The sequence below is a fragment of the Theropithecus gelada genome, chromosome 17, assembly GCF_003255815.1.
Source record: "Theropithecus gelada isolate Dixy chromosome 17, Tgel_1.0, whole genome shotgun sequence".
Classification (NCBI taxonomy): Eukaryota; Metazoa; Chordata; class Mammalia; order Primates; family Cercopithecidae; genus Theropithecus; species Theropithecus gelada.
In genome coordinates, this window is record NC_037685.1 from 74553078 (window position 1) to 74568543 (window position 15466).

The window sequence follows — 15466 nt, forward strand, 5'->3', positions numbered from 1 at the left end:
CAAAATCTTCTTAAGAATAAGTCCCGTGTTTTAAATATACTATGGAAAAACAAAATCAATACCAGGAGAATTTTGACTGGAATATACAAGTGCCTTTATCATTCTGGGAAAAATACTACTCTATAAAAGGCACATTCTCTGATAAGTTCAGAAATTATCCTTTTATATAAATATTATTCACTTGGAAAAATGTTTTCTATAAACAGCTCCCTTAGTGCATTTTCACACACACTTTTATTTACAGACATTAGATTTACACACGTTTCTAGTATAAATCTTTCGTATACAGCAAAGAGAATCTGTGACCAAAAATTCTGTCCAATTCAGATGTGGGGAGCAAATAAATGACCAGTGTCCCCATATACATAGTAATATATGGCTGATTTTATATAACATGTTCACATTAAAAATAAGAATATAAAAATTTTTAAGTCTTCAGGAAATGTCTTTAGGAAATTTCAGAAGACTATGACTTTTAAATTACTCTTTTACATGATCCACCTTCCAAAAGCTCAGAATCCTTATATTAAAAGAGCTGGCGCTGACATAATTTGACTTAATCCCGTAAATATGCATAGAAATCCCGATGCACATCATCTACTATGCTCCGCCTGCGTGATGCAAGATGAATCAGGCACCATCCACTGTCCCTCTTGTTAAGGAGTCCACAACTGTGCTGGCTGGACAGACACGTATATAACCAGTTGTAATGTACTTGAGATAACTGGTATATTCTGGTGGTAGGAATAAGAGGCTCTGGCAGCACGGAGTAGAGATCCTGGAAGGCAACCTGTGCGTAGGGAGAGTGGAAGCTCACCCGAGGAGGTGACATTTGAGCTGGTTGTAAAGGATGAACAGGATCAGACCAGGCAGAGGAGAGGCGTTCCAAGTGAAGAAAAAAACAATTATCCACACATGCCAAGGTTTTCACAGTGGACTTTTAAAAGCGTTTTACTTCAAAAAGGTTTAAGTGTGCAATGTCTAACATGAAGCAAAAATTACCATCTAGATTGTTTCTTTATGACTAGCCTGCTCTTCTCCCAAGGACCCTAGCTGTTTAGGAAGTACAGGTAGTAAGAAGAGGATGTGAAGTACTTTGGTAGATACAGAGAAAGTGAGAATGCTGCAGTAACTGAACTAAAGATTAGAATTAGCACTGTAGGCTGGGTGCGGTGGCTCAAGCCTGTAATCCCAACACTTTGGGAGGCCGAGATGGGCGGATCACAAGGTCAGGAGATCGAGACCATCCTGGCTAACCCGGTGAAACCCCATCTCTACTAAAAAATACAAAAAACTAGCCGGGCGAGGTGGCGGGTGCCTGTAGTCCCAGCTACTCAGGAGGCTGAGGTGGGAGAATAGCATGAACCCGGGAGGCGGAGCTTGCAGTGAGCTGAGATGGGGCCACTGCACCCCACCCTGGGCGACAGAGCGAGACTCCCTCTCAAAAAAAAAAAAAAAAAAAAAAAAAAAAAAAAAAAAAAGAATTAGCACTGTAGGCCTGTGAGAGGGGAGGGCTACCAGTGAACTGAGAAAAAGCAAAAGTGTTTTAAGCAGACTGCAATAGCACCCCTTTTCAGTCTGCTGAAAACATAGGCCTTAACCTTCTTAAGAAAGAGTCTGCTAAAACATAGTCTGCCAGGCCTATCAATTGCAGGGTCTGCAGATTTTGCTCTGAGCTGGGACCCGTTAGTCAGAAGCAAGGAGAGCAAGGAGAGTGGATCATTTTCTTTCAATAATTTAATCACACTGGTGTGAGTGGAGGTGAAGGCTGAACTGCAGCCTTCATATTCTATTTCTTTCACAGAGGGCAAAGGAAGGGTAGAAAAGCAAGGTCCCCTGGGTGGACCTGGAGAGAGAAAAAAGTTCTGGGCCTTCCCTTGTCTTCAGTTGGGTTCTAGGAAAAGGCCAGGGGTGACAATGGCTCAAGTGAAGATGACCAGTAAATGGCTGGGAAGACCAAGAAGACAGACGGTGACCTGTTTCACAGGGCCTAACTAAACCAGAATTTCAAATTCTTAAGTTAGCTAGAAACATATTTCATTTATGCACATTTAAAAAAATCAAGTTAATTCATTCATACTGGCATTTAAAAAATGTGTGTAAGAGATGTACAAAAACTGAATTGTGTTCATTGTTCACCTTTCTTTGAGTCATCTACATGCAGAGCCAAGTTGTAGGAGGGATGTATTCAGGAGGACAAGCCTTGGGGATTTCACTCTTTTATTATTCTCCGTATAAAAGAAGATGGTTTGTTGGATCCACATGCCACCCGTACCTCTTCCCTGGGCATGTGGCCATGAGGCAGGGGGCAGGGGCTGCCCTGGGCTAGGGTGACGTGGGTTCTGCCTTCCAGTTCTGGGTCTGCCATTGACCTGCTACATGAATTTGGGCTGGTCACAGTTTTCTCAAATAAGAATGAGAAGCAAGAACTGGACTGTACTCTTTTCCTGGCTGTTTTCTGCTCCAGTGCTCTCTGATTCTATAGAACAATATTATGTTCTAGAGAAATGTTTTCTTCTTTCTGGGTCTTATACATTGCCTTTTTTAAAAAAAGCCACTGTAATAACAACAATGCCCCATCTAGTGTTAAAACAGGGAACATGGTCCAGGACTGCAGAATGAGGAATGGCGCTCAGGTCTTTCCTGGCTTGGGGGCTCTGAATGGCTATTGAAGGGTATGGATGCTGCCCAGGTGGTTTTTGTTGGATCTCAATGACCCAACTTTGTAAAAGAGGGCATTTTTTAAAAAAGACTGTGTTTGACAACTTTTATGTGTGATGTACAACACCAGCACAATAGGACCGTTACCAAGGGCTCATGGAACGATCTTTCCTATTATTTTTACTGGCAGCTGTCACCAAAAGCAAAAGAGCCTCCTGGGGATGGAGGTCATCAGGCAGCCCCTTCCTGATGGGAGATAAGAAGAGATTCTGGGTGTGACGCAAGCAATTCAGCTAAGCTCTGGCTCCTCACTGAAATCATCACAGACATAAACCTAGGAGTTCTGCAGGGTTTAATCACTTCAGCCTTCCCTTTTCATTGCTTTCTTTCTGAAAGCTCCCATGAGGAGAACATCTCCAATCTGGGTAATAGCTAACCACACACTCTTAGAACTTTCCAGGCTCCACAGTAGTCTGTCCCCCTTCTTCCTAAATTCCATCCAACAAGAAAGGAAATCAAGGGAGGGAACAAATGTAAATACTGAGACAATGCAGGCATCTTTGAAACAAATGATCATCTTCCTTCTTGTGTGTTTGTCCTGTGCCTTTTTTTTTTCATTAAGTGCCAAGACAATTTAATTTGTCTACTGCCATATAAAAATGGCCTCATTTTGGAATCTACCTCCCTTTCGGAACCCAGGTCAGTTCAGTGGAATATTTGTGGAGTGACTACAGCATGCCAGACACTGTCTTAATGATGTCTGGGCTGAGAGAACAAAATGAGCCTGGACTCAAATTCTTCATCACACTGCCACTTGCTCAGAGCTTTGTGGCCGAGATTACCAGAATTTTCAGTGGCAAGGAGTTCTGTTTTTTTTTTCTTCTTAAACCTGAGTTTCTTGATGGTTGAACATCCCAGTGGCTCCTTATCTCCTAGAATGCTTAAATGCCTACTGGTCCTAGGGCTTTAACTCACCCGCTTGTAAACCTCCGTTGATCTCTCCTAACTGGCTGCCTCTCTATGCCCTCCATGGCTATTCTGCCTTCTGGGCTTACCTTCTAGTCAAATACTTGGAATTCTCCTGTTTATAAGCCCCATCTAACTTCTGCCCAACCTTCAGCCTTGGCTTGCCAGTTTAATCTGTCTCTACTGTGATCCATGTCCCCAAATCAGCTTGGTTCTCACATGCCTCAAATTGCCCTTAACTCCCTCATCCAACAATCCCATATTCCTATTTCACAGTCTTCATGCCTATCCTGGGGGCACAGTACTCTTTGACTAAAGTTTACAATGAGAGTCTCTGGTCAGTCCTGTCCTACTAGTCAAACCCTAATCTCAATCCAGGTCTGGCAGCTGCGATAATCTTGAGTACAATATGAACTGGCAATCAGCAAGTGGGGTAGCTCAAACAGAACACTGGCAAATGACATTTGCCTTAGAGGGCCATGAGAACAGTGGCCTCTGATTAATACCAAAGAAAGAAAACATCCAGAATATTTCTTGAACACCTAGAGCGTTGCCTAGTACACAACAGGAGCTAAAAAATTTGGCAAATTATAGAAAGATGTCTTTTAAATAACCTATTGCAAATGTTCAGAGATATGATTGCCTATTGTAAGCTTCTTCTGGATAAACTGTCTGATTCATGTGTATATCCCAAGGGCCCAGCACAGTGCCTGACATATAGTAGGTTTGATAAATATTTGTTGAACTGAAAAGACTTTGTTGAGAAAAGTATGTCAATGTCACTTTGTGGAGGATATCTACTTTCCCAGGAGTGTGGATGAGCAGGACATCTTAGGATGTCTACACTAAAGGATCAGCTTGGTTGGGCCCCTAAATTTACATGCCAAGGTGTTCTTAAGGCACTATAGTATGGGAGTCTATCAGATGGACATGGACCACAATAGGAGAGGGGTAGGAACCCTGCAAGATAGTCTGTGCCCTGATTTACCTTCCCCTCTACTGGAATTCTCTGGACCTTTGGGTTTCATCCAGGATGCAGGAGATCTTTTTGACATCTTTTTTAGTCATTCATATGCAAAAGGAGAGATCTGGGTCTGGCCAAGCATCTCCGATGCTGGAAACATACACGAGCATAAAACAGCCAGCTCCTTCTAATGGAGACCTTCATAGCTGCCATAACAGCTGATGGACTGGTGTAAGGCTAGTGGTTTTGAAGTTATATTTTGTATTTATTGTTGAAGCTATCAGAAACGTAGAGGACACTGAGGTCAATCAAGAGTGTATGATTTTCCAAGTATATTAAAATGTGTTTGTGTTCCTTTCATACAAAATATAAAGCATTCATCTTTAAAATGTTCACAGCAATCAATGTCTTTAATTGAGCAGAAAAGCATACACAGATATAGAAATGTTTAGTCCTAGCTGTGGCTCCTGACAATCATCTTCAGAGATAAATTTCTACAATGGATGTTTCAATTAAGACAGTAATATTTATTGAAAGGTAAGCCATAAATGTATAGCCACTGGAAACATTATTGAACAGAAGTAATTTATGCTGCGCCTGGTGCACTGCATTTTCCCACTGCTTTGATTTTATCAGCATCTGTCAATTAATCAACATGAACCTTGTAAAACATGTTCTCTTATTAGCTGGAACAGGCAATTGCTTGCAGACTTTGCAGGAGAGGTCATTTAATAATTTGCTAATTGTGCAAAGACAGATTTAAATTAAAAATAAAAAAGGTAAACTCTCATTACCACTGTACCTAAATAAGACTTTGTTTAAGCTTGGCCTTGCCAATTTAAATATCGTCAATGGTTTAATTTTTTAAAAAACTTCAAACGGCAAAGAAAGATTAAGACGAAGATCAACTTAGCTCCAGATTTTTAAAATTTAAGAGCATTTTTGTTTAAACCTTTGCCATTTCAAAGAGTTACTAGCCTTGAGGCTATAAGACAAATTGACTATATTTTATTGGCAGAAAAGTGAAGAGAAAAAAGAAAAAGCAAAAGAAACAGGAAATGCAGCAGCCCAAAGAGCAATCCAGTGGTAAAGTTCTTTCTTTGCTTTTTTTCCCTTTTTTGCCTCAACTCATTCTTCATTCTTCTAGATGAGATGTCACCTCCCTACTTTTGACTGCTGGTTCATTTTCAGTTCAGTAAGTGAGAAAGAAGCTGAGTCAAGCCCCCTCTTTGGGTAATCCATGCACCAGCACACTCGCCAACTCTCCTGGCAGCCAAAAGTACTTTAACTCTGAGCAGCATCACCACCAACAAGCATTCTGCAGCCATCTAAACGGACGCGACTGAGTTTAAAACGGGTAACATACCTTGGAGAGCAATTTCTACACTGGGGTCTGCAGGGCTGAATCGAGAAATCCGCACCATCTTAGAAGTGTCAGTGAAACTTAAAATGAAATGGCATGCCTTAAGGCATTTATAAGAGTAAGAATTTTGCACAGAGTTCACAGAGACAATGTTTGTTGAATGAAGATGGGCCTTGCCAGATACAGTGTAGGCAAAGTGCTTCGCTGCTGAGCTCCTTTTATAAGAGTTGAGAGGCCCAAGTCGCTCTCTGCCTGCTCAAACTGGCTTATCAATCCGTTCCGTTCCATTCTGTTCTCAGTTCTAAATAAGTCATTATTTCAGGCACATTTCCCTAAGCAGACGCAAACACTGTTTTCCAGTGTGAGACTCCCTTGGGCAAATTAGGTTTCTTGGAAAAGGGTCAAGGAGTGATCAAACAAAATCCCTCCTAGAAACAAGCGGTTTCAGGGGACACTGTGATTCATGCAGGCTACAAGTCACATTTTATCCACTGCTTGGGCAGTAATGTTCAATCTGACAAGGCCAGTTATGGGGAGCAAAATCCTGCTACCTGCAGTTTCTTTTTAAGGTAATAATAAATGGGTGTATTTCTTATGGAAACAAAACTGATGATCATAAAACAATCAGTGGAAAGTTTCCTTTTCTAATATTTTGAATGAAAAGGTGTTAAACACATTTTAATTTCTTAATAAAACTGTAGTAAAATAACTTTCATAAGGCAAAAGTTCATATCTTCTATTCTCACAGTCTTCCCTAACAAACATGAAATACTTCTAAAATAGATACTTCTTATTGTATTTTTTTTTGTTTGAGTCACAGAGAGAAAAGTCCCTTTTATGTTCTTTTAACACTTGCTTTTATTAACCTCAGCTTCAGTCAGCTCACTTCCATATATCAAGATTCTTTCTACAACCGTAGAGACAACAGGTAAACGCAAATGTGGGAAGGGAAGGGAAGGGAAGCTGCTTGGTAACATAATAGCTGCGCCCTGGCAGGAGTTATTTCTCTCTAAAGCATATATGCCATATTAAGAGGCCACAGTGAAAGATGAAAGGATGGAATGGCAGGTTTTCACTTGTTTTTAACATTTCAGAATACCGTAAATAAGTTTGTTTCCATTAAAATGGTTCCATTACCTCGGAGGTAATGGAATCATTGTAATAGCAATGGAATCATTTGTAATAGCAAATGAGCAAAAATTGATCATTTGTAATAGCAAGTTTGGAAGTGTTCAAAGCTTGTGCTTAAGGAGTATTATTGGCATTCAATATAGTCATACGACATTAAGCAGATTTACAACCTTCTGTGCGGTTATCTCTGGTCATCTTTATTTAAAAGTAAGTTCCGGCTGATGAGGTAGCTTAGTATCCTCATGGATTTTGGCTTGTTGGCCATCCCCAGCCAGAAAATCGGGCTCTGCTGGACACCCTCACACCTCTCCAAATAAACCTTAAATTTGCAAGGTGAAGTGGGGGGTGGCAGATGGCAGGAAGAGTTCAACTAAGAAGCTTACAAGGGCAGTCTTTTAAGAAAATGTACCTGGGGTTTTGGTTTTATTCAGGTACGACGAGGCCAACAGATCAGGAGGTGACTGCCATTGAGAGGACAGTTTGTCACAGTTCCCAAGAAAAGCAGGCATGTCAGAGCATACTGGGCCACCAGGGTCAGTAGGAGGCAGAGGAAAGAAGGGGCAAGGGCCTTTATTATGGTTTCCATGGAAAGAACAGGCAAGACAGAGTAAGCAGCTTTATGACAGCTAATTTGAGTCATTTCAGCAGGCTCTGTGGTATAGGGGGGTTTCCTAGACATGCAGTACCTGGCCCTGGAGTGATTCAGGGCAGGTAAATAGTGTTCTGGATCGCAGGAGCCTGATAAAAGGAAGCAGGTAGTGGCATGGACTCAGGATTGGTTGGCTTGAATATCAAAGGCAAGCTCACAGGCAAGACGTTTACTGTCTCTAGGAATCAGCTGACCCTGGAAGGTTGAGCATCCCAAGTCCACAAGGCCCCAAGATGTCAAAGCATTGTAAAATACAGAAATTTTTTAAACAGCAACAACATGATTAATAGAAGCCTGTCTGAAACACTGCTATAAGAAACCTGAAAACAGAGCTTTTCAAACTTCACTGTCCCCAGGGATCACCTGGGTATTTTGTTAAACTGCAGATTCTGACTCATTCAATTAGGTAAAGGTTGAGACTTTGCATTTCTCAAACTTCTTGGTGATGTTGGGACCACATTTTGAGTAGTTAGAAGGGAAAATACCACTAAAGATGTTCTCTCTGGCTCATCTTCTGTCAGGAAAGGGGAAGGATCTTACATACTGAGTCCTACCTTGAACCAGATGCTGCAAGGCATTGAATATATATATTTGGTCTTGTTTTGCTTTAAGGGCAGCCTTTGCTAGTGGAAAAGTTATCCCAATTTATAGGTAAGGGAACGCAGGCTGGTTAAGTAACCTGCTCTAGGTCATTTAGTTAAAAGGCAGAAGACATAAATGTTATCTGGCCTAAAAATCCAACTTTCCCCCACCACAATGTAAGTATACATGGCACTGCTCTGATGGAAAATAAAAAGTCTGTTAGTAAAGGCTTCATAAAATATAAAGCCCATGAACTTGAATAGTGGCCCATTTATAACCTGACTTCTGGAAAGAAGAGAAATTAAGAATGCTATTGATTATCCCACAATTAGAAGTAAATGGTGTTTATTAATAAGTTATTATTTTATCACAGCCTTCACAAAACACTTGAAATGGGATTCCCTATAAAACCAGTGTTTTTATTTAAAAAAGATACATACATGTACATGGTAAGATATATACAAGAAAAAGTTAGTCTTGCTCCTAGTCTCCTACTTCTACTGCTCACAGACAACTACTATGAAGTTTGTATAGCCTTCCAGAACTGTTTCTATGCAAATAATAAACGTTTCTCATATAAATTCATTCATTTGGTTATTCTAGGCACTTGGGGAAAAGCAGTAAATAAAACAGACAAAATCCCTTGTATACATTATATTCCAGTATGAAGATAGCATCACAAATAAACAAATAAGTTATCGATTATGTCAGATGGGGATAAATGCTAATGGAGAAAAAGGGGAGAGGGGACAAAACGTTTTCAAGTACGAATTCAGTAGTTAAGGAAGGCCTCATTGGAAAGCTGACAGTTGAGTAGAGACCTGAAGGAGGTAATCCTATTCCACACTTACTCTTTCCTTTAACAGTATGTATTAAATGCTTCACCACAGCAGGGCTTACAGATCTTTTTCTTTCTTTCCTTCCTCCTTTCTTTTCTTTCTCTCTCTCTTTTTAAATTATACTTTAAGTTCTGGGATACATGTGCAGAACGTGTATACACGTGCCATGGTGGTTTGCTGCACCCATCAACCCGTCATCTACATTAGGTATTTCTCCTAATGCTCTCCTCCCCTGCCCCCCACCCCTGAACAGGCCCCAGTGTGTGATGTTCCCCTCCCTGTGTCCATGTGTTCTAATTGTTGAGCTCCCACTTATGAGTGAGAACATGCAGTGTTTGGTTTTCTGTTCTTGTGTTAGTTCACTGAGAATGATAGTTTCCGGCTTCATCCATGTCCCTGCAAAGAACATGAACTTATCCTTTTTTATGGCTGCATAGTATTCCATGGTGCATATGTGCTACATTTTCTTTATCCAGTCTATCATTGTATCTATCTATTTATTTTGAGATGGAGTCTCTCTCTGTCACCCAGGATGGAGTGCAGTGGCATGATCTCGGCTCACTGCAACCTCTGTCTCCTGGGTTCAAGCCCTTTTCCTGCCTCAGCCTCCCGGGTAGCTGGGATTACAGGTGCCCACCACCACGCCTGGCTAATTTTTGTATTTTTAGTAGAGATTGGGTTTCCCTGTGTTGACCAGGTTGGTCTCGAACTCCTGACCTCAAGTGATCCACCCACCTCATCCTCCCAAAGTGTTGGGATTACAGGCATGAGCCACCGCCCCAGCCTACCTTATTCTTTTTAAAGTCTCCATTGCACTCCATTGTTTGCATGTGTCATAATATTGCTGGGCTTTTGTTATTTCCATAGGCGGATGTTTTAGATTAATCCTGTTATAGTCTGTTAGATGATCATTTGAATGGTTATAAAAGAGACTTGGGGCTTGTGGTATAAAGCCTGATTAAATAGAAGGAAACCTAAACTAAGCATGGGAAGCTATGAATGAAAGTCCTAGCTGTTCTACGCTTGCCATTATCATTCAGTATTTGTGAACTTCCTTTTTTATTTTCCTGTTCTGGCCTCATGACAGGGTTTCCATTTTCCTGCCATATCTTAGGCTGTGCTGTTGTCCACCAGGCCCAGGGTCATATGTAGGTGATTCTTCAGTTGGAGACCTAAGTGACATCCTTCCCATAGCAACATCAGTGCCAAGCTACCTGTAACCTTGCAGAGTCCAATAAAAACTTGCAACCTTTCCACATTCCCCACGAAGGAAGTATAAGCAAACTTTTAGGGTGCGGTTTACCCTCTGGGCTCTGTGCATGCTCTCTATGCTTAGGAGGAAAGCACATGAGCTTCCTTAAAACAAAAACAAAAAGCCATACATTCTAGTGATGTTTACTTTCGCAGATAGAGATGTGTAGCACTGGACCATATGACAGAGTGGATTTCACCTTTAATGCAAGATTAATTTATCCAATTGATTAATATCTGAGGCGATCCCTGGAATATGCCAGCACTCTGCCTGGCACTATAGGAGGAACAAATACCAGTGCAATATGGTTCTTGTCCTCTGGTGTTAAAGGCAATACAGCAGGAATGAAAAGAAAGAGGAGAACGCTATTATCCAGGGTCCCTCAAAGATCCCTCAGAGAGCTTTTAGAGCCAACATGTAAACAGGTAGGGAAGTGTGCAAGGGATGGAGGTGCTACAAGGGGACCTTGGTAAAGGATAAGTGTATGTGAGTGTGTGTGTGTGTTAGGAATATGTGTGAATGGAAGGTGAACAATAATTGCACTACAAGCAAAGGCCCAGATAAAGGAAAATACAGGTGTTGTATAGGAAACATGAAGTAGCCCTGCTTAGCTTAAAGAATGTGGGGAGTAGGTGTAGGTGACAGGAAATGTTGGTTGGAGTAAGACTGGCAGAGGGTCCTGAGTCCTACTTTGCTATTAGGTAGGAGATAGATAAACGAGTTTTAAAAGATTAAAAAATTACCATCAGCTTCTTCCTCTTTTGTTTTTGCTTTATTTGGTGGGGGCAGGGGAGCATTGTGCATGTTGGTTTTATAATTTCTACTTCTTTTTCCAGTAATTTTTAAAAATCAGCTTAGCATTTGTTAAAGTAATATATGCCCATAGTTTAAAAAGGTGAATAGTAATACAAGGTCTATAATCAAAAAAGAATACTCCCTTCCCCCACTTTGCCTACCACTCCCCCTTCCTGCTTCTCAAGGGAAACTTTATTTTTGTTTTTTTGCTTTTATTATGAAAGATGTTTATTTTCCAGATTATATAGGTAAGACTTTCGCTGCAACCAATTGTTCTTGGTTTGGTTAATCTATAGTCTTGTCCAGCACAGGAAAACTAGCACTGTCCAGCAACTGTAACTAGGAGGTTGAATTTCACCATGGGAGAGGAAACCACTTTGAACTATGCTATCCCTATACTTAAGTACTGTGTGTATACTAATATTTATTAAGTTATCATTTTTAGAGATTATCTGTCTTACTACTATGCAGAATGAGGAAAATTTAGCACTTTGATACTATCACATGCTCCCAAGTTTTCTTCCCTGATCTTTCCAGTGGGTTAAATAGCAACTTGGGGTTAAACTGATATTCTAGTTTACCTTACTATGACCATATAATATTGTTTACTACCAAGACAAGTAGTAAAAGAGTATGTGTTCGATGTTGTTCAACATCTTATTTTTCCTGGTGTTGTCTTTTATTTTGCTTACCTCTTTTGTGTATCTATCATGAACTGTTCATGAACTATCCAAAATAACTACAGAACTTATATTGAAACCATTTTTTTTTACACAATTAGCCCACTGGTTAGGCTCCTGGATCTCTTTTTCCCTGGAGGAGCCTCCCGTCCAGCCCCTCTGGGGTCTAGGGGTTTTCCAGGCCAGATGCCCACCTGTTGTCCTGGGACTTCTTTTTAACACCATCTTGCGAAATCCCTGTGCCTCTCTCCTGTGTTGGAGCCCCCGTTTCCGGGATCCCATGGTTTCCTCTTTGTTGGTTTACATCCTCATTTTTGTAGAGCACATTCTCTAGTAGCTTCCTGAGAAAAGGTACATGGGAGGTGAATTTGTTGAGACCTTGTGTGTCTGAAAATGTCTTAATGCTACTCTCATACTTGTTTGTGAGTTAAACTTGTAATTGAATTTTAAGTAAAATGTAATTTTCCCTCAAAATTTTTAGGCTGTACTTCATTGTCTTCTAGCTTCCAGTCTTGCAGTCTCAGGCCACTACTATTCTTTTTACCAAGTATGATCTTTTACATGTGACCTGTGTTACTCCTCTGGAATGTTTTGGAATCTTCTCTTTAATCCTGGTATTCTGAAGTCTCAGAGTAAAGAACCCTAATGAGCTAACGAGAATCTTTTCTTACCCATCATTTTGGGCACTTTATAGTGTCTCAAAATCTGGAAAACAGCATTGTTCCATTTTGACAATTCTTCTTCTATTATTCTTTAGTACTTGTCTCTGAACCATTTTGTTCTTGTTTTCTCCTTCTGGCATGCCTGTGGTAAAATGTGGAACCTCGTGGATTAATCCACTACATTTCTCACCTCACCCCATCTCCATCTAATATGGTTTGGCTGTGTTCCCATCCAAATCTCATCTTAAATTGTAGCTCCCATAATTTCCATGTGTTGTGGGAGGGACCCAGTGGGAGATACTTGAATCATGGGGGGTGGTTTCCCCCATACTGTTCTCATGGGAGTGAATAAGTCTCATGAGATCTGACAGTTTTATAAGGGGAAAATCCCTTCTGCTTGCTTCTCATTCTCTTTTTGCCTGCCACCATGTAAGATGTGACTTTGTTCTTTCCTTGCTTTCTGCCATGATTATGAGGCCTCCCCAGCCATGTGAAACTGTGAGTCCATTAAACCTCTTTTTAAAATAAATTATTCAATCTTGGGTGTGTCTTTATCAGCAGTGTGAAAACGTTTGGACTATCTACTTTCTAGAAAGTTTCACTTCTATACCTCTGAATCATTTCATATTCTTCTATACGTTTAATTTCCAATACCTCCTTCTTATTTTCTAATTGTTCCTGTTCTACAGAATACTTTTTATTTTATATATACAACAGTGTCTCTCATCTTTCTGAAGTTACTATAGGTTTTTAAAAGCTTTTCATTTGCTTCCTGAAATATCTGTATCTTCTCTGAGCCCCTTTAGCCCCTTTCTCTGTTTTGATCTCTATATTTTATTCTATATTTTATGTTAGTGGATATCCTCAAATATCGGGTGGCCCTTCATTACTCATTTATATTTAAGAAATATATATATTTATTTCATATATATACATTATATATGAAACAAATAATTCATTTATATTTAAAAACGGTGGGTCCAGTTTCCAAGTTAAACCCTGAGTGTAGACAGGGTGTGCTTTTTCCTTGACTGGTATCCCTCTGAGGTAACAGAGTGGGGAATCTTACCATTTCAACAGGGACTCTGCCAATCAGTCATTTTCTGGACTGAATTTCTGCAGATAAGAATCTCCAAACCCTTGCCTAAGGAGCCAGTCCCTAGCTGTAGGTTCCCTGGGAGCTATGTCAGGGAATAGTCCAGGAGGGTTTCATCTGTTCTTTCGGTGGAGTTTCATCCTCTCTCCTGGGCCTAATCCCGGAGTCCAGAGTATCTCTGATTCAATGTAGCCTAAGACTATCCCTGATGCTTCACACAGGGATGGGGAATTGGTAGTGGCAGTGTGAGCTAGGGAGGGCAGGGCCTAACTACTCCATATACTATGCTGCTCTGAAGCTCCTGGCAATCGATTCTCCTTTTTCCAGTCTCAAGACTCCAAAGCCTCCGCAGCGACCCGTGCATGAATGTGAAGACTTCGCTCAATGCACCTCAGCTATTCCTCCTCCATCACCGCCGTCTTCCACAAATTGCCTGACATCTCACGTTCAGTAGCCTCTCCTCTGTTTGTTCTGTCTCATTTGCTTTGTGTCCCTGCTTTATGGGTTTTTTTTGTTTTGTTTTTTGGAGACGGAGCCTCCCTCTGTCACCCAGGCTGGAGTGCAGTGGCTCGATCTCGGCTCACTGCAAGCTCCGCCTCCCAGCTGGAGGAGCTGGGACTACAGGCATCCGCCACCACACCTGGCTAAGTGTTTTGTATTTTCAGTAGAGACGGCGTTTCACCGTGTTAGCCAGGCTGGTCTTGATCTCCTGAACTTGTGATCCACCCGCCTCGGCCTCCCAAAGTGCTGGGATTACAGGCGTGAGTCACTGCGCCTCGCCGTTTTTATTTATTTATTTATTTATTTATATTTTTTATTATACTTTAAGTTCTAGGGTACATGTGCACAACATGCAGGTTTGTTACATATGTATACATGTGCCATGTTGGTGTGCTGCACCCATTAACTTGTCATTTACATTAGGTATATCTCCTAATGCTATCCCTCCCCCCTCCCCTTGTTTTTTAAAATTCCTTACTAATTTCAGTGAGATTTATTTTTTATTATTTACTAATTTTAGTGAGATTTATTTTTTATTCTTTATTAATTTTAGTGAGAGTAATTTTAGTGAGATTTCTGGAACAGGAATATATGAAAGCATGTGTTCAATCTAATAAAACCAGAAGTTTCTAGTGTTATACATTTTATTTTGTAGTTATATGTACTTATGTATTTTGTTTTGGTCTAGTTTGTTCGTCCAGAGAACTTTATGAGTTACCTGAAATCAACTACTAACCACCTGACAACTACTTTTAAGGAGGGTATTGACAAAATCATTTTACTTCTTTGTTATTTTTTAGGGATTATCAGGCAAAGTCAAGTTGACTTTCCATAAATTTTATCTTTATCCAGATAACAACATTTTGTTATCTTGGCTGCAGAAGTTTGGACAAATAATCAATTTGAGGTAGACGCACATCAATTTATCAAAAGAAGGAAGGAAGAATATAAGGAGGAGGGAAGAAAGAAAGGAGAAAGGGAGGGAGGGGGGAAGGAGAAAAAGGAAACAGACATAAAACATTTTAAAATAGAACAGCAGGAAGACTGGCCCAACTAAATACCTATACTAAGAAAAGCTATGTACGTTCACTAAGTAAGAGGAGAAATTTCAGAAAATCATCTGACTTTAAGATAATTCCAAACAATGATCACTGACTTGGAAGGCAGTTAAGGAATTTATGTCATTGAATGTTAATGGTCAAACTACATTTTATCATTCAACAAAATGTACACAAGTGCATATGAAAAGCAGTACAGGCTGCAACAAAACCTATCATATAATAAATTCTCACAATTACATGTCCAGATCAACTTTTAACTATATA

At 40.4% G+C, this 15466-nt stretch overlaps 1 protein-coding gene across 10 annotated transcripts in view; it reads right to left on the minus strand.

Annotated features, from left to right (window-relative positions):
* ENOX1 (ecto-NOX disulfide-thiol exchanger 1) overlaps positions 1 to 15466 on the minus strand; it is a 585101-nt gene that overhangs the window by 235823 nt on the left and 333812 nt on the right. The gene's annotated exons all lie outside the window — the stretch shown is intronic.